Here is a 14,217-nt window from a genome sequence, read left to right as displayed (position 1 = left end):
AATTTTATAAAAAAGTTAATTTAACCTACAATATTTTGGTTTTCGGTATTTAGTTTAAATAAATGATGTTAACATAAAAAAAATGATGTTAACACTACGAGATTTAAAGAATTATTTTAATGATGCAGATTCAAAATTAATTTAATAATGTTAACAGAAAAAAATGTATTTAAAATATTTTTATCCTATTAGTATTCATTTAAAGAATTATATTTGATTAGAAAAAAATTTTAAATCAAATTATTAATTAAAGTTCAAAGTAAGTATTTAGGAAATAAATAAAATATTAGTTAAAAAATTATCGTGATAAAAAACTATAAATTTAAGTTATTTTTAAAGTTATATCCTGTAATATATTAGATATTTTATAATAGAAAGAATAAATACTAATCATATAAAAATATTAAATAATTCATAATCTAAATTCATATGAATTCTCATATTTTAAATATTTTTTTATTTTTTTTTTTGAGATTAATATTGAATACAATTGCATTGCAATATTTTTTTTAAGAAAATTATTCATTAAATTATTATCTAATTATTTTTAATTATTAAAAAAATTAAATGTATATTATAGGGGTGTTCGCGATGCGGTTTGGTTCGGTTTTAAGTATAAAAGCCATCCTAACCGCAAGATAAAAATGCATGCAGTTCGGTTTAGTTCGGTTGATTTTTAAAAAGTCATCCAAACCAAACCAATGCGGTTAGAATCGGTTCGGTGGATTGCGGTTTACAGTATAAAATAAAAATGTACTAAAATAAAAGGAAAAAGAAAAGTAATTCAATGTCAATATAATATATGATATTATACCATACAAAAGAAATTATATTACAAGAACGGTAGAGAACTAAAAATACATTATAAATGAAATACATATATGAGACAATATATATATATATATATATATATATATATATATATATATATATATATATATATATATATATATATATATATATATATATATATATATATATATATATATATATATATATATATATATATATATATATATATATATATATATATATATATATATATATATATATATATATATATAACTCAATAAAATATAAAAACTAAGTGGATTATGCCAAAACTTAAGTTAATAAATTAATTATTAAAATTCAAAACGTGAGGAGTGGCTGTGTGCAATTGGATTTGGAAAGACAATAAATCTACTATCTATTCATTAATAATAGATTGACCAAATTGCCTAAATTACCCTTTCACCAAAATTTATTTGCACTAATAAAAGGTCATTTTTGTAACTAACAAATTAAGTATTCACTCTTTCAACTTTATTGAATGAATGCCTCAAGTGTTAGCTTTTCATTGGTCCGAATTAAATAACATTTTCCCTACAACTTTATTGCATGAGTGATGACATCACATGTAAGCCATGGATGATGGAAGTCATATTTAAATTTCCCTTACATTTCATTTTTCCACACTTTCTTACTTTCATTTTAATTTTTCTTAATTTATTTATTAACACAAAAAATATTAATAATCTATTTTTAAATTTTAATCTTACTAAAAATTTCAAATTTCTTTTACATTTCATTTTTCCATACTTTCATTTTAATTTTTCTACATTTATCTATTATCGCAAAAAATATTAATAATCGATCATTTAATTATTATTCCCAAAAATATTTAATTATTTCACGGACCACTATCAACTCAATATTTAATCGATCATTACACATTTTCTCTATCTTAATTAAAATTTCAAATTTCTCCCACATTTTTTCACACTTTCTTACTTTTATTTTAATTTTTTTCTCTATTTATTTATTTATTTATTATCTCACGGGTCACTATCAACATAATTTCTATTTTATTTTAATCAATCATTGTCTTTATTTAAGAGATAATATCTTTATTTTTATTTTTTTCTCCATCTCAAGATTTTTTATCATTATTTAATACAATTAAATTTCCATGATTATTGTTTATTTTACATTTGTTTTTAAATATATTTTATATCGCATCAAATTATTTTTTTATTTCACGGGTCATTATCAACATAGTAGCTATTTTATTTTAATCAACAATTACTATTAATTGAGAGATAATTTTTATTTTTAAATGTTAATATTTCATTTTTATGATCTCCATCTTATAGTATTTTTTATATGATTATTTAATATAATTGAATTTATATGATCATTTTTCATTTAAAAATAAACCATAGTGATCTATATCGTTTTCTTTTAACTGTTGTTGGACCGTCAATTATTAAATTACCTGACTCAATTTTGCTATTGTGTTCTTAACCTATCTTAAACATTTTTTTTGTGGATCATTGTTTTCTATATAATTATTGTTAAATTTACAATTAAGTAAATTATTTCATATTTTTCATTTATATTTAAAATTTTACATTTGTATTTGTTAAAATTTTATTTTTTCTCCAACTCACATATCCTTTTTTATATGGTTCTTTATTACACACAAAATTAGCACATGAATACGATAATAATGTTTAATCTTAAGGGTCACTTTCAATACAATGCCTATTTTATTTTAAACAATAATGACTTTTATTTGAAAACTAAAGTATTTATTTTCAAATTTCAAAACGATTCCTATGGATATTTGGTTTTCAAAGAATTGGGAGAGCAACCAATAAAACTCTAACTCTATTCAAGTAAAACAACTCCTTTTAATTATGCATATTGCTTATAATTCTTTTTATTTATATTATTCATATCATTACAAAAATACTACACCAGAAAAAAAAATCACCCGTGCGGAAGCACGGGTCTCTGACTAGTTAATTATTAAAATTCAAAACTTAAGTTAAATATGCGGTTTGGTTCGGTTTTCTGAAATAAAAACCGCAAACCAAACCGAACCGTGCGGTTCAGTCCAAAAATCATCCAAAATCATCCAAACCAAACGTGGTTTTTTGCGGTTTCGGTTTGGATTGGTTCAATTTGCGGTTTTACTTTTGGATTGGTTCGGATACGATCACCCCTAGTATATTATACAAAAACTCGTGCGTTGCACGTGTAGTATACTTAGTATTGAATGAATATATGACGGAGACGTTCATTTTTTAGGAAGGAGACGTTCAGTTTTACCGAATACATGATGAAGGTTGTTTTTAATTCGTGGTCGTGGCTTCTATCTTATTATAATTTAATGGATTATTGTAACTTTTACGTTTGGAATATTCTACTCCTCTCTTGTTTTGAGACTTAGAGGTTTTTCACCTTGTTTTCGGCCGGAGTACCTCTTATACTCCGTTTAAATCTCATTGTTTATTAAAAAAATAATAATAAAATAGGTATAATTTAAAGCTTGAATTTTGACTATTAAACTACTAGACCAAAAACATTGAAAAATTAGATATAACAATCAACATGAGTGAATAACATTAAAAGAATTAGATATTACAAGAGTAGCTAACATTAAAAATTTAGATTTAACAATAGACATGAATATTAACAGTGTTCAAAAAAAAAAACAATAGACATGAATATTTATTTACTAAAAAAATAATAAACCTGTGACGAAAGCCATATTCAATCTTTTTATTGTGCTCTAGTTTTCCTTTTTTGATCTATGTGCGTTCTTATCTTAAAATAATAAGGAAAATAATGTGACTATGGTAACAAGTTTTCAGTCAAGAGAGGGGTGCTATGCTTACAATAAAATCTTTACACCATATAACTTACACCAAGTAATATACAACACAGATTTGTATCATTTTATTGAAAAAATAAAAAATATAATTATTAAATATAATTAAAAAAACCAAACAGTATCAATACACGGTGTAATGTCATTTTTAATGTACCAATATCATTACTCTTCTTCAGTCAAATATCTAGAAAAATGTCAATAAAAACAGAATAAATTAAAGCTTAGAGGAATATTCAATGATTTTATTGCTCGAGTTTTCTTTATTTTTATCTTTATACCTATGTGCATTCTTATCTTATAAAAAGAAGTGAAATAATGACTCTGGGTTATAATTTTATTTTTCCTTTCTAGTTTGATATTTATTTCTCACGCTATAAATAATGGTTTTAGTGTTGAACTCATTCACCGTGATTCTGTTAATTCACCATTTAATAATAACCCGACACAAACTAAGTTTCAACAAATAATCAATGATGTACGTCGTTCTTTCAATCGTGTCAATTATATCAATAAAAATTAAATCCTAATACAAGCAAACCCGAATCATCTTTGATATATGATATTTATGGTTTGTATATGATGAGTTATTCAATTGGTACCCCGCCATTTAAGCTTTATGGTTTTATAGATACAGGTAGTGACTTGATTTGGACTCAATGCAAATCTTGTAATATATGTTATGACCAAACCTCTCCTAAAAGAGAAAAAGAATGGTCATCACAATCAAAATTGGATTCGATAGTCAATTATACAAGGGAAAGGTATTAACACCCCTCACATCGTTTGTACTCAATAGAATTCGTCTAGTTAATTGGTGAATAAGAGTGTTAGCTTAGTGTATTTGACTAAAAATATATGTTTTATTAGGTTGGTTGAGAAGATGTTGAATCTTGCTCCTACGTATTCTCTGGTAAGATGAGAAATTAAAAGTTATGTAGTACTTTGTTAAAAAGAACTAAAGAAATTTTTTTTTATTATGTTTCTTGACAATATTACGAGTCTTTCTCATATTTATCCTTATGTGCTATGAGGAATTCAAGGTTACGTGGTTCTGGGCACCAAAACTTTGTTTGTTGGTTGCTTTTAGAGAATGATGCTTAGGTCACATTGAACGGTTAAAAATCTCTTGTCGTTCGCACTTGGAGGCTGAAGCATTTGTTTGTTTCACGTCTAAATGGATAAAGCACCACTTGTTTGTGAAAGTTTGACTTAAAATGCGCTAGGGAAAAAATAAGTTTGATAGATTTAAATTGTTTTTATGTGAAAGACGAATGCTCGTTTGGAACGAAGCGTGCGCCTCACGTCCGATTATTCGGGGATCTATAGGATTTGCAACCAATTGTCTTTTTTAATCCAATTTTTCTATAGAAATTAACTATGCGGAAGACAGGTGACCAATTAGACCAAGTTGTGCGCCTCGAGTTTGATCACTCAGGGATGTTCATCTGATCGTCCTTTTTAATCCAAGTTTTAATTAAGTATTTTAGGCGCAAGATGGATGCTCAGTTAGATCGAGATGTGCGCCTGGGGTCCAATTATTATGGTGTCAAAAGGGTATGCATCTAATTGTCCTTTTTAATTCAACTTTATTAATGAAAGGATTTAACATGTTTGATTTGTCTACGTTTGGAATTGGATTTTCATTTGAATAGTAAATATTGATTAAGTTGGAAATTTCTTTGGCCACCTCCCAACCTTCTAGCCCACCTCTGCTGAAAAACTCAAACTACCCCTGACTTCGGAAATGCATTTCCGAAATGCAAGGAAAAGGTGTTTTCGGATATGCATCTCCGAAAGCGCCTTTTTTTAAAAAAAAATTGACTTATTTCGGAAATGCACTTCCGAAAACACCATTTCGGAAGTTCATTTCTGAAATATTGCGCGTTTTGCAGATTAAGCAAAACAGCCCCCCTCCCCCCAAATCATTTACCCTAAACCAATATCAAACTCAACTCCTCTGAGATTTTCTGCTAACACACTTTCAAGGCTGCATCAAAGGCTCCAATCACCTTGCTATACTACATTCAAAAGCCCTCAAATCACTCAATTTGTAAGTTTTATATTTGTTAGATCCATATTTCAAATGCATGTTAGGGTTGTTTTCAATTGCATAAATGATATAGGGGTAGGTTGTTAGTAGTATTTAGGTTGTTTAGAAGCATTATGGGTTGTTTTGAAGTTTGATTTTGGGGTCTGCCATTGGAGGTTGCAGAGAAGTTCTGCGCAAGGGTGTTTCGGAAGTTCATTTCCGAAAACATCTCCATCCCAGTTTTCGGAAATGAACTTCCGAACTGTATCAGAAGTGCAATTTTTTTGTTTTTTCTTTTGTCTCGCATATTAATCGATTTCAATTGTTTACAGGAACATGTTAGGCAACCAACCAGCATGCATCAAACAGGGTAATGAGACCCAGACTGCATCGGCTAGACGCGAGCAGGCGGCGGCGCAGCTGGCGTCGACCCAGGGACGGGGGCAGGGCCGAGGACGACGTGTGCGAGTTCCCGTGGACGTGGGAGAGGGTACCTCTTCATTTGGATCTAGGAGTCGGTTGGCTCGGGTATCTTCTTCCCGCCAGCGAGAGGAAGAGGAGGAGGAGGAGGAGGTGGCAGTGCCATACCATGAGCCGGAGGGGGTACCGGATGTTGACCCTCCACCTGGGGAGGAGGATGAGCAGGAGGACAGCTACCAGGGAGGGCCCGTTGACACTTCCGTGCTGATATCCTACCGTGACCACGTCGCTCTGCGTATCTGGGAGGGAGAGGTATTTTTTTTAATTTAACCGTTTATAATTTAGACGTTTATTCGATATTTTCTTAACGGTCTATTTAACATATGCTTTTATTTGTTTTGTTTTGTAACAGGAGAGAGAGCCTTTGAAAATGGTGAACCACGCCCGGAAGATATTTAGTCTGTTTAAACCAGCAGCTCAATGGTTTAACGACGCAGTGCGAGGTTCAGGGCTTAGCGGGCTCTGCATGACGGGTTACACCACCATCAGCCACGGCATGCAGGGGGCATTTGTGGAGCGCTGGCACAAGGAGACGTCTTCTTTCCACTTACCGGTTGGGGAGATGACGATCACCTTGCATGATGTACAATTTCTTCTCCACCTGCCCATCAGGGGGCCGCTGTTGACCCACTCCCGGATCCAGAGGGTCGAGGCCAGTCAGTGGATGGCGCTCTATTTGGGCATGGAGCCCGAAGTTGCTGACTTTGAGTGCGCCACGACATCTGGGCCTCATATCCAGTTCACCACACTGAGCCGCTATTTCGAGCACTACCTGGACGCGGCGGCCGATGCCGAAGCCGCGGGTGACAATCTATTCACACAGTATCACCGCGGCTGCGCTCTCCGGTGCTGGTACATGCATGTGATAGGCGCTGCATGCTTTGTGGACAAGAGTGCAAGGTACGTCGACGTGACCTACCTCCGCTACTTCATGGACCTGGATACCGTTCACCTGTGGAACTGGGGGGCAGCTACTCTGGCATACCTCTACCAGAAGCTGAATGAGGCCTCCAACTGGAGGACGAGGCAGTTGGTTGGATCCTGCACACTACTCACGGTACGTTTCATTTTAATTGTTTCGTATTTATTTATGTTTCGTATTTGTGTTTCGTATTTATTTATGTTTTAGAGCTGGATCATCTCCTACTTCTCCCGCATCCACGGCTTTCACATCGATCCTGCGTACGTTGACGCCATGCTCAGGGCCGCCAGATACGTTCACCAGAGGGGGAACAATGCGGTGGGACCATACCGTGGGTACCTGGACCGCACGATGCACGACGACATCACCCGGAGGCCGTTCGGCGACTACACTCAAATTGTCCCCTTTGACGGCATATCTCAATATTTTGGCTGGTTGGCATGCGGGACTACCATCATGGTCCGGTATCTCCCTGAGCGGTGCATGCGGCAGTTTGGATTCGTGCAGATGATACCCAGGTCACCCTTCGAGGCTGCTCCCGAAACAGTGACCAGAGTGCAGCTCACTGCCATGTGGGACGATTGGGAGCATCATGTGGTACCGGAGGAGTACCATCTCATGCGGGTCACCCAGGACTGGCACAGTGTGGAGGGGTACGTCACATGGTTCTACCGGGTGTCTCATCCTCTGCTGACACCCGACGCTCCCGGCGCTCCTAGGCCAGCACACGAGGAGATCCTGGAGAACCAGCAGGCCGAGGATGACCACGCCATTGATCTCCTGCCGATCTGCCAGCGGATAGAGATGCTTGGGCGGGACGCGTTGGATCGAGGTGTCGTTCATCAGGGCGGTCCAGAGGCAGTCGCCGTGATGGAGATGATCGTCACTGATGCGGGCCGTGCGGCGGCATACAGGCGGCAGAGGAGGGCCCAGGGTGAGAGGGTTAGGCACACCCAGTAGTGGTCGGGTTTATTTATTTTTTGTTTTCGGATTGTATCTTTAGCACACTATTTTTATTTGGATTTGGATCGGCTTGTATATATTACTTTTTTTATCATATTAGTTTTTTCTGTTTATATGTCATTTATTTTATTTCCCGGTTTCCTTTAATTAAAAATACGAGACTGTGAAAAACATAAAAAAAAAACAGTTTCTGCATAATTCGGAAGTTCATTTCCGAAACCCCCCAAAATCTGAACAAAGGTGTTTTCGGAAGTTCATCTCCGAAAACACCCCCCATGAGGTGTTTTCGGAGATGCACTTCCGAATTGTGGAAATTTTTTTTTAAAAAAAATGCTTCGGAAGTTTATTTCCGAAGCAGGGTAATTTGAGTTTTTCGCTGGGGGTGACCCCATAGGGAGGTGGCTAAAGAAAAAACCATTAAGTTTTGAACAATGGTTTGATTATTGAAAAAGATTAATTAATTAATTGAGAAACAAAAATTATTTTCTAAATATTTGTTAGTCATTTTACTTAATTAAGCTAAACAAAATAAAAGAAATCAAATGAAAATAGAAATAAAAAGGAATAGAGGGATCCTTTATTTTGGAATGATATTAGTAATTATTTGATTTTTGATTTAATATAACTTTAAGATATTTTTTAACTTTATTAAAAAAAATTATAAAAGAAATAACATAAAACAAACTAAAAATTAAACAAAAGGAAATAAGACCCAGAGTGTTCAATAAATAAGATTTTTCCTTTCTCAACAACTTGTTTCTCTATTATTTCTTATCTTTATTCTCGTACTTCTCAATGCTCATAATAAATATAAATTTTGAAGTTCCATCTAAATAAAAAAAAAAATTTGGCATATGCATACATACCCATACCCATGCATATACATTTGCATTGAAAATTCATTTATTTCATCTCATCTTCACCAGAACATTGAAAAAGCAAGATGACTTCCCGACTCCAAACTAGAGCACATCGAAAGAAGACGATGGAACACATTGAACATAGAAGTATCCTTAAAGACAAGATAGAAGGGGTAAAAGGAAGTGTAGAAGAAATGAAATGGTCTATGGAGCAAATAATGAATGCCTTGAACAGTCTTTGGCAAAGCAAGATGAAGACTGAAAAGCCTCTCTCAAAGAAACTCTCCACGCTAATGATGTTGGCACCCTTGTCAATAATAACCTCCTACTAGGGTTCTTTCCAGAGTTCGGCCCCTCCAAAATTGGTGTTGCTCATCTAAGAAAACACTTACCACCTTCTGAAGGGCTTGTTTCTTCTCCTGAAGGGTCTGCTCCACCCTCTATAAAGAATGAGGCACCTCGCCGTCTCCAGATACCAGTTATGAATCCTCTAAATAATAATCACCATGTGGACATAAATTCACAATATGGATACGAATACCTTGGGTATGTGTCATACCCCATTTTTTTACCCTAAGAACCAACTATATTTGCATTGAAATTAAAAGAGTATGATCATCATTATCATCGTTCATTTCATATAAAATCATCCATGCATCATTTATTAACAAAAAAATATACATAGAAACGTGTTTGCTTGTTGCTTACCTCACAATATAGGTGATTGATCAAAAAGACGCGGGAAATTAGGGTTTTGAGGCTCACAAAGGGACTTAAGCTTTCTCATATGCTCAAATGATCTCCCTCATTAATATCCAAGCCAAAGTGTGGTTGAATTCAAGATCAACAAATTTTAAATTCATCAGGTACACCAATAAGGGTTTTGACCTAATTCTCTGAAGAAGTTGACTTTTGGTCAAAGCATGGTCTTATGGATCAAATCATGATTCAAAGATCTCAAATGGTTCATTATAGCCCACTCATACCATTCATTTGACTAGAAGAGCTTGATTCAATTGGTATTTCAAGGAATGCAATTCAACTGGAAAAGTAAATTGTGCATTGTTCAACTTTGACTTTTGGGAAATTTGGTCAATTATGGACTTCAAAAGATAAAAATCATGAAAATATGACTATTGAATCCATTTGATCATGTTTAATCAAGAAAATCAATCAAAAGTTCAAAAAGTCAAAATTTGGGTTTTGACTATTTTTCTAAGTTATGTAGATTTTACATGTTTATATGCTCAACTTTGAAAGACTATAACTTCTTCATTAAACAACCATTTTTCATGCTCCAAAGGCCAAAATGAAGAGCAAGTTACACATGAAAACTTTGTCATTGAGTAGGAACTCCCAAAAAATGTGGATTTTGAGTTATAAAGTCAAGAAGTTCCTGTAAAGAACAATGACCTCAAAGATAGGTTCTTTTTCGGAAACAACAATGTTAAAAAAAATCAACTTAATATTTAACATATAAAGAATGAAAAAAATTAAACTTCATACCTTTTAATTTAAAGATGAAAAAACTAAAATTGAGGGACATAATATATGGATGATGGTGGAGGAAGAAGCTAGAAATTTTAAAGAAGATCGGAGAAATGTTGGAGGAGGGAGCAAGAGGAAAGGAAAAAAAATGAAGGATGTGATGTTACTGAACGGGTGAATGAGCGTGTGAAAGATAAATATATAGATTCTTCAGAGACGTCAAAATCACGTCGCAACTAAATAATGGTAATAAGCGTATGATTTGGGAATATAAAAATACGTCAGTAACATGAAAATTATGTCGCAATCTTCTATCAGTTATAATTTTGGGACGTGAAAAATATGACACTACATCAAGGTGTCAGTCACCGCACCCATCAGTTCCTCCCTCAGCAAACTTCCCTTTCAAATATTTTTTATTTTTGAATTTAAATTTGTGACGTGTTTTACGCGCCATAACTTAATTTTTGAAAAATTCAAATTTCCCCAATGTGCAAACCTAACGTCATTATTTTTTAAACTTTTCTTTCTGAGTTCGTGACGTGTTTTCGACGACTTTTTTTTTAATATTCACTACGCCAAAACTGGTTTTAGGAAGCACTAAATCGACAACGTTTTTTCACTACAAAAAACGCGCAAAATTTGCGGGGGTTTTTATCCCAGTTTGCGGGGGTTTTCAACCTCCTCAAAATGTTTTGCGGGAGTTATAAGAACCGCCTCTTATTCGATTGCCACAATTTATTTGCAGGGGTTTTGAGTGACCGCTGGTATCGAGCCGAACAAACGGAGGAGGTTTTTCTGTGGCAGTTAAGAACCCCCGCAAAATATTAAAAACTATTAAAAAAAATTTTTTTTTGAACTCTCATAAAACAAATTTCAAAAGACAGAATAATTATATTATAAAATCTACAAGAGAAAAAATCTCATAATATAACAAAGATCAAGAATTATAAGACTATGCAAATACTAACATTTTTATACCAATGTCTCTAAATTTGGCTAAACCAACCAACTAAACAAATTTCAAATATTAATTAGTCATTATTGCTTGTAGTATCCGGGGTTCGAATTATGACATTGATCCGTCAACATCTCCTTCCGATAGATTTGTTCTACATGATAAAAAAATAATAGAAATTAGCAATAAAATTATATACTATCGAATCATATCGCATGAAATATTTTTTTATATAGGAAACAAGAGAAAAGAAATTCCAACATTCAAGAATAAGTAAAAACTATGGTAGATAAAAAAACTAGTAACTTGGGCATTTGAACCTTGTCTTTACCAGGAATACAAAATTAATTTCTTTTTGTGAGATATTGGATCGAACTCTAGTATTGTCGAAAGGTAGCTTCTTGGTTCGACAGTTCGACAGAGTTAAGCATGAAGTCGAAGGATTGTTCACATACTGGTGTCGAAGTGTGCATGCTGTAGTCGAAGATGGGTCTAGCATGCAGATGTCGAAGATGCTAGGGTTGTTAGCATGTTAAATTAGGTTTTAGTGTTTAAACCCTAATTTGTTAAGTTAGCTTGTTTATTAAGTTGGCTTGTGTAATGGGCCTTGCTGAAAAAGCCCATTAGTTAGTATGTTAGGTTTTATTATAAATAGCATACTAGTCTCTCATCATTGCTAAGCTGCAAATCCTAATTTAGGGTGAGAGAGGTTATTTGTTATTCTTGTAAACTTGTAATCTTGTTCTAAGAGAAAGTGAAAGAATAACAGTTATAACCAATTCTTGTGTTCTTCTTATCCTCTCTAATTCCCTATTATACTTTGTTATTGGTATCGGTTTTCACAACAAATTGGTGCGGTGAGCGTGGAGAAGATGCCTTCAACAAAGTATGAGATTGAAAAGTTCACCGGAGTGAATGATTTCGGTCTGTGGCGCTTGAAGATGAAAGCCCTACTGGTTCAGCAGGGTTGTTTGGAAGCGTTAAAGGGAGAGGCAGCCATGAATGCTGCATTAACGGCAGCGGAGAAGACAACTATGATCGAGAAAGCACACAGCGCAATTCTGTTGAGCCTTGGTGATAAGGTTCTACGACAGGTATCAAAGGAGACGACGGCATCAGGGTTATGGGCGAAACTTGAAAGTTTGAATATGACCAAATCGCTGGTAAATCGACTCTACCTGAAGCAGGCTTTGTATTCATTCAAGATGGTTGAAGACAAAGTGTTGGCTGAGCAGTTGGATATGTTCAACAAGCTGATTCTTGATCTTGAAAATATTGATGTGAAGATCAATGATGAAGATCAAGCGCTGTTACTATTGTGTTCTTTGCCTCGATCACATGCTCACTTCAAAGAAACTATCTTGTATGGAAGGGAGTCCCTGACGTTTGAAGAAGTTCAATCAGCCTTGTACTCTAAGGACTTGAATGAACGAAAGGAGCATAAACCTTTGACTGTTGGCGAAGGTTTGGCCGTTAAAGGAAAACTCTTACGAAAGGATGGTAAGTTCGACAAGAAGAAAGGCAAAAGCCAGTCGAAGACTTACAGTGGCGAAGCATCTGGCATTCGATGCTACCATTGTAAGAAGGAGGATCACACAAGAAAGGTGTGTCCTAAACGCTTGAAATATCATGGAGGTAAGGATAATGGCAACGCTGCCATTGTTCAAGATGATTTCGAATCATCTGATGTTCTTGTGGTTTCAAGCAGTGACTCTAAGAAGGAGTGGATTATGGATTCAGGTTGCACTTGGCACATGACTCCAAACAAAGACTTGTTCGAGGAATTATGTGATCAAGATGGTGGATCAGTATTGCTGGGAAACAACAAGGCTTGCAAGATTGCAGGTGTTGGATCTGTGAGATTCAAGCTCCATGATGAGTCAATAAGGTTGTTGACTGAAGTCAGGTATGTTCCTGGTTTGAAGAGAAATCTGCTTTCTCTTGGTGAATTCGACAAGAAAGGATATGTTTTCCAATGAGAGAAAAGTATCCTAAGAGTCATGAAGGGTTCGAAGGAAGTCTTGAGAGGCGTGAAGAAACAAGGCTTGTATACCCTTGAGGCTGAAGTTGTAAGTGGTTCGACAAATGTTGCATCCACGAAACCTTTGTCGAAAACAGAAATCTGGCACATGAGATTGGGCCATGTCAGTGAAAGGGGTCTGGTCGAATTAGGGAAACAAAATCTGCTTGGTGGAGACAAAATCGAAAAGCTGAAGTTTTGTGAACCCTGTGTACTTGGAAAATCTTGCAAAGTGAAGTTCAACAAAGGCAAACAAAGAACACATGGATCCCTTGATTACATCCATGCTGATCTTTGGAGGCCTGCAAGGTGTCCATCACATTCAGGAGCAAGGTATTTTCTATCCATAGTAGATGATTATTCCAGAAAATTATGGGTATTCATCCAGAAGACTAAGGATGAAACTTTTGAGAATTTCAAAAGTTGGAAGACTCTGGTTGAAAATCAGACTGGCGGAAAGGTCAAGAGGTTGAGAACCGACAATGGCCTTGAATTTTGCAATGAGGCATTCGACAGTTTTTGTGCTGCCTCTGGTATTGCAAGGCATAGAACTACTGCAGGTACTCCACAGCAAAATGGTTTGGCTGAAAGGTTTAATCGAACTATTTTGGAGAGAGTCAGATGCATGTTGACTAGTGCGGGGTTAACAAAGGGGTTCTGGGCTGAGGCTGTTTCGACAGCATCATATCTGATAAACAGATGTCCTTCGACAGCGTTAGATATGAAGACACCTGAAGAAATTTGGTCGGGACATCCACCAGATCTCGACAAACTGAGAGTATTTGGCTGTGTAGCCTATGCTCACATTAGGCAAGACAAGGTCGAACCTAGAGCTC

This window comes from Vicia villosa, linkage group LG2, assembly GCF_029867415.1.
Source record: "Vicia villosa cultivar HV-30 ecotype Madison, WI linkage group LG2, Vvil1.0, whole genome shotgun sequence".
In the NCBI taxonomy this organism is placed as follows: Eukaryota; Viridiplantae; Streptophyta; class Magnoliopsida; order Fabales; family Fabaceae; genus Vicia; species Vicia villosa.
This window is presented reverse-complemented; position numbering follows the sequence as displayed.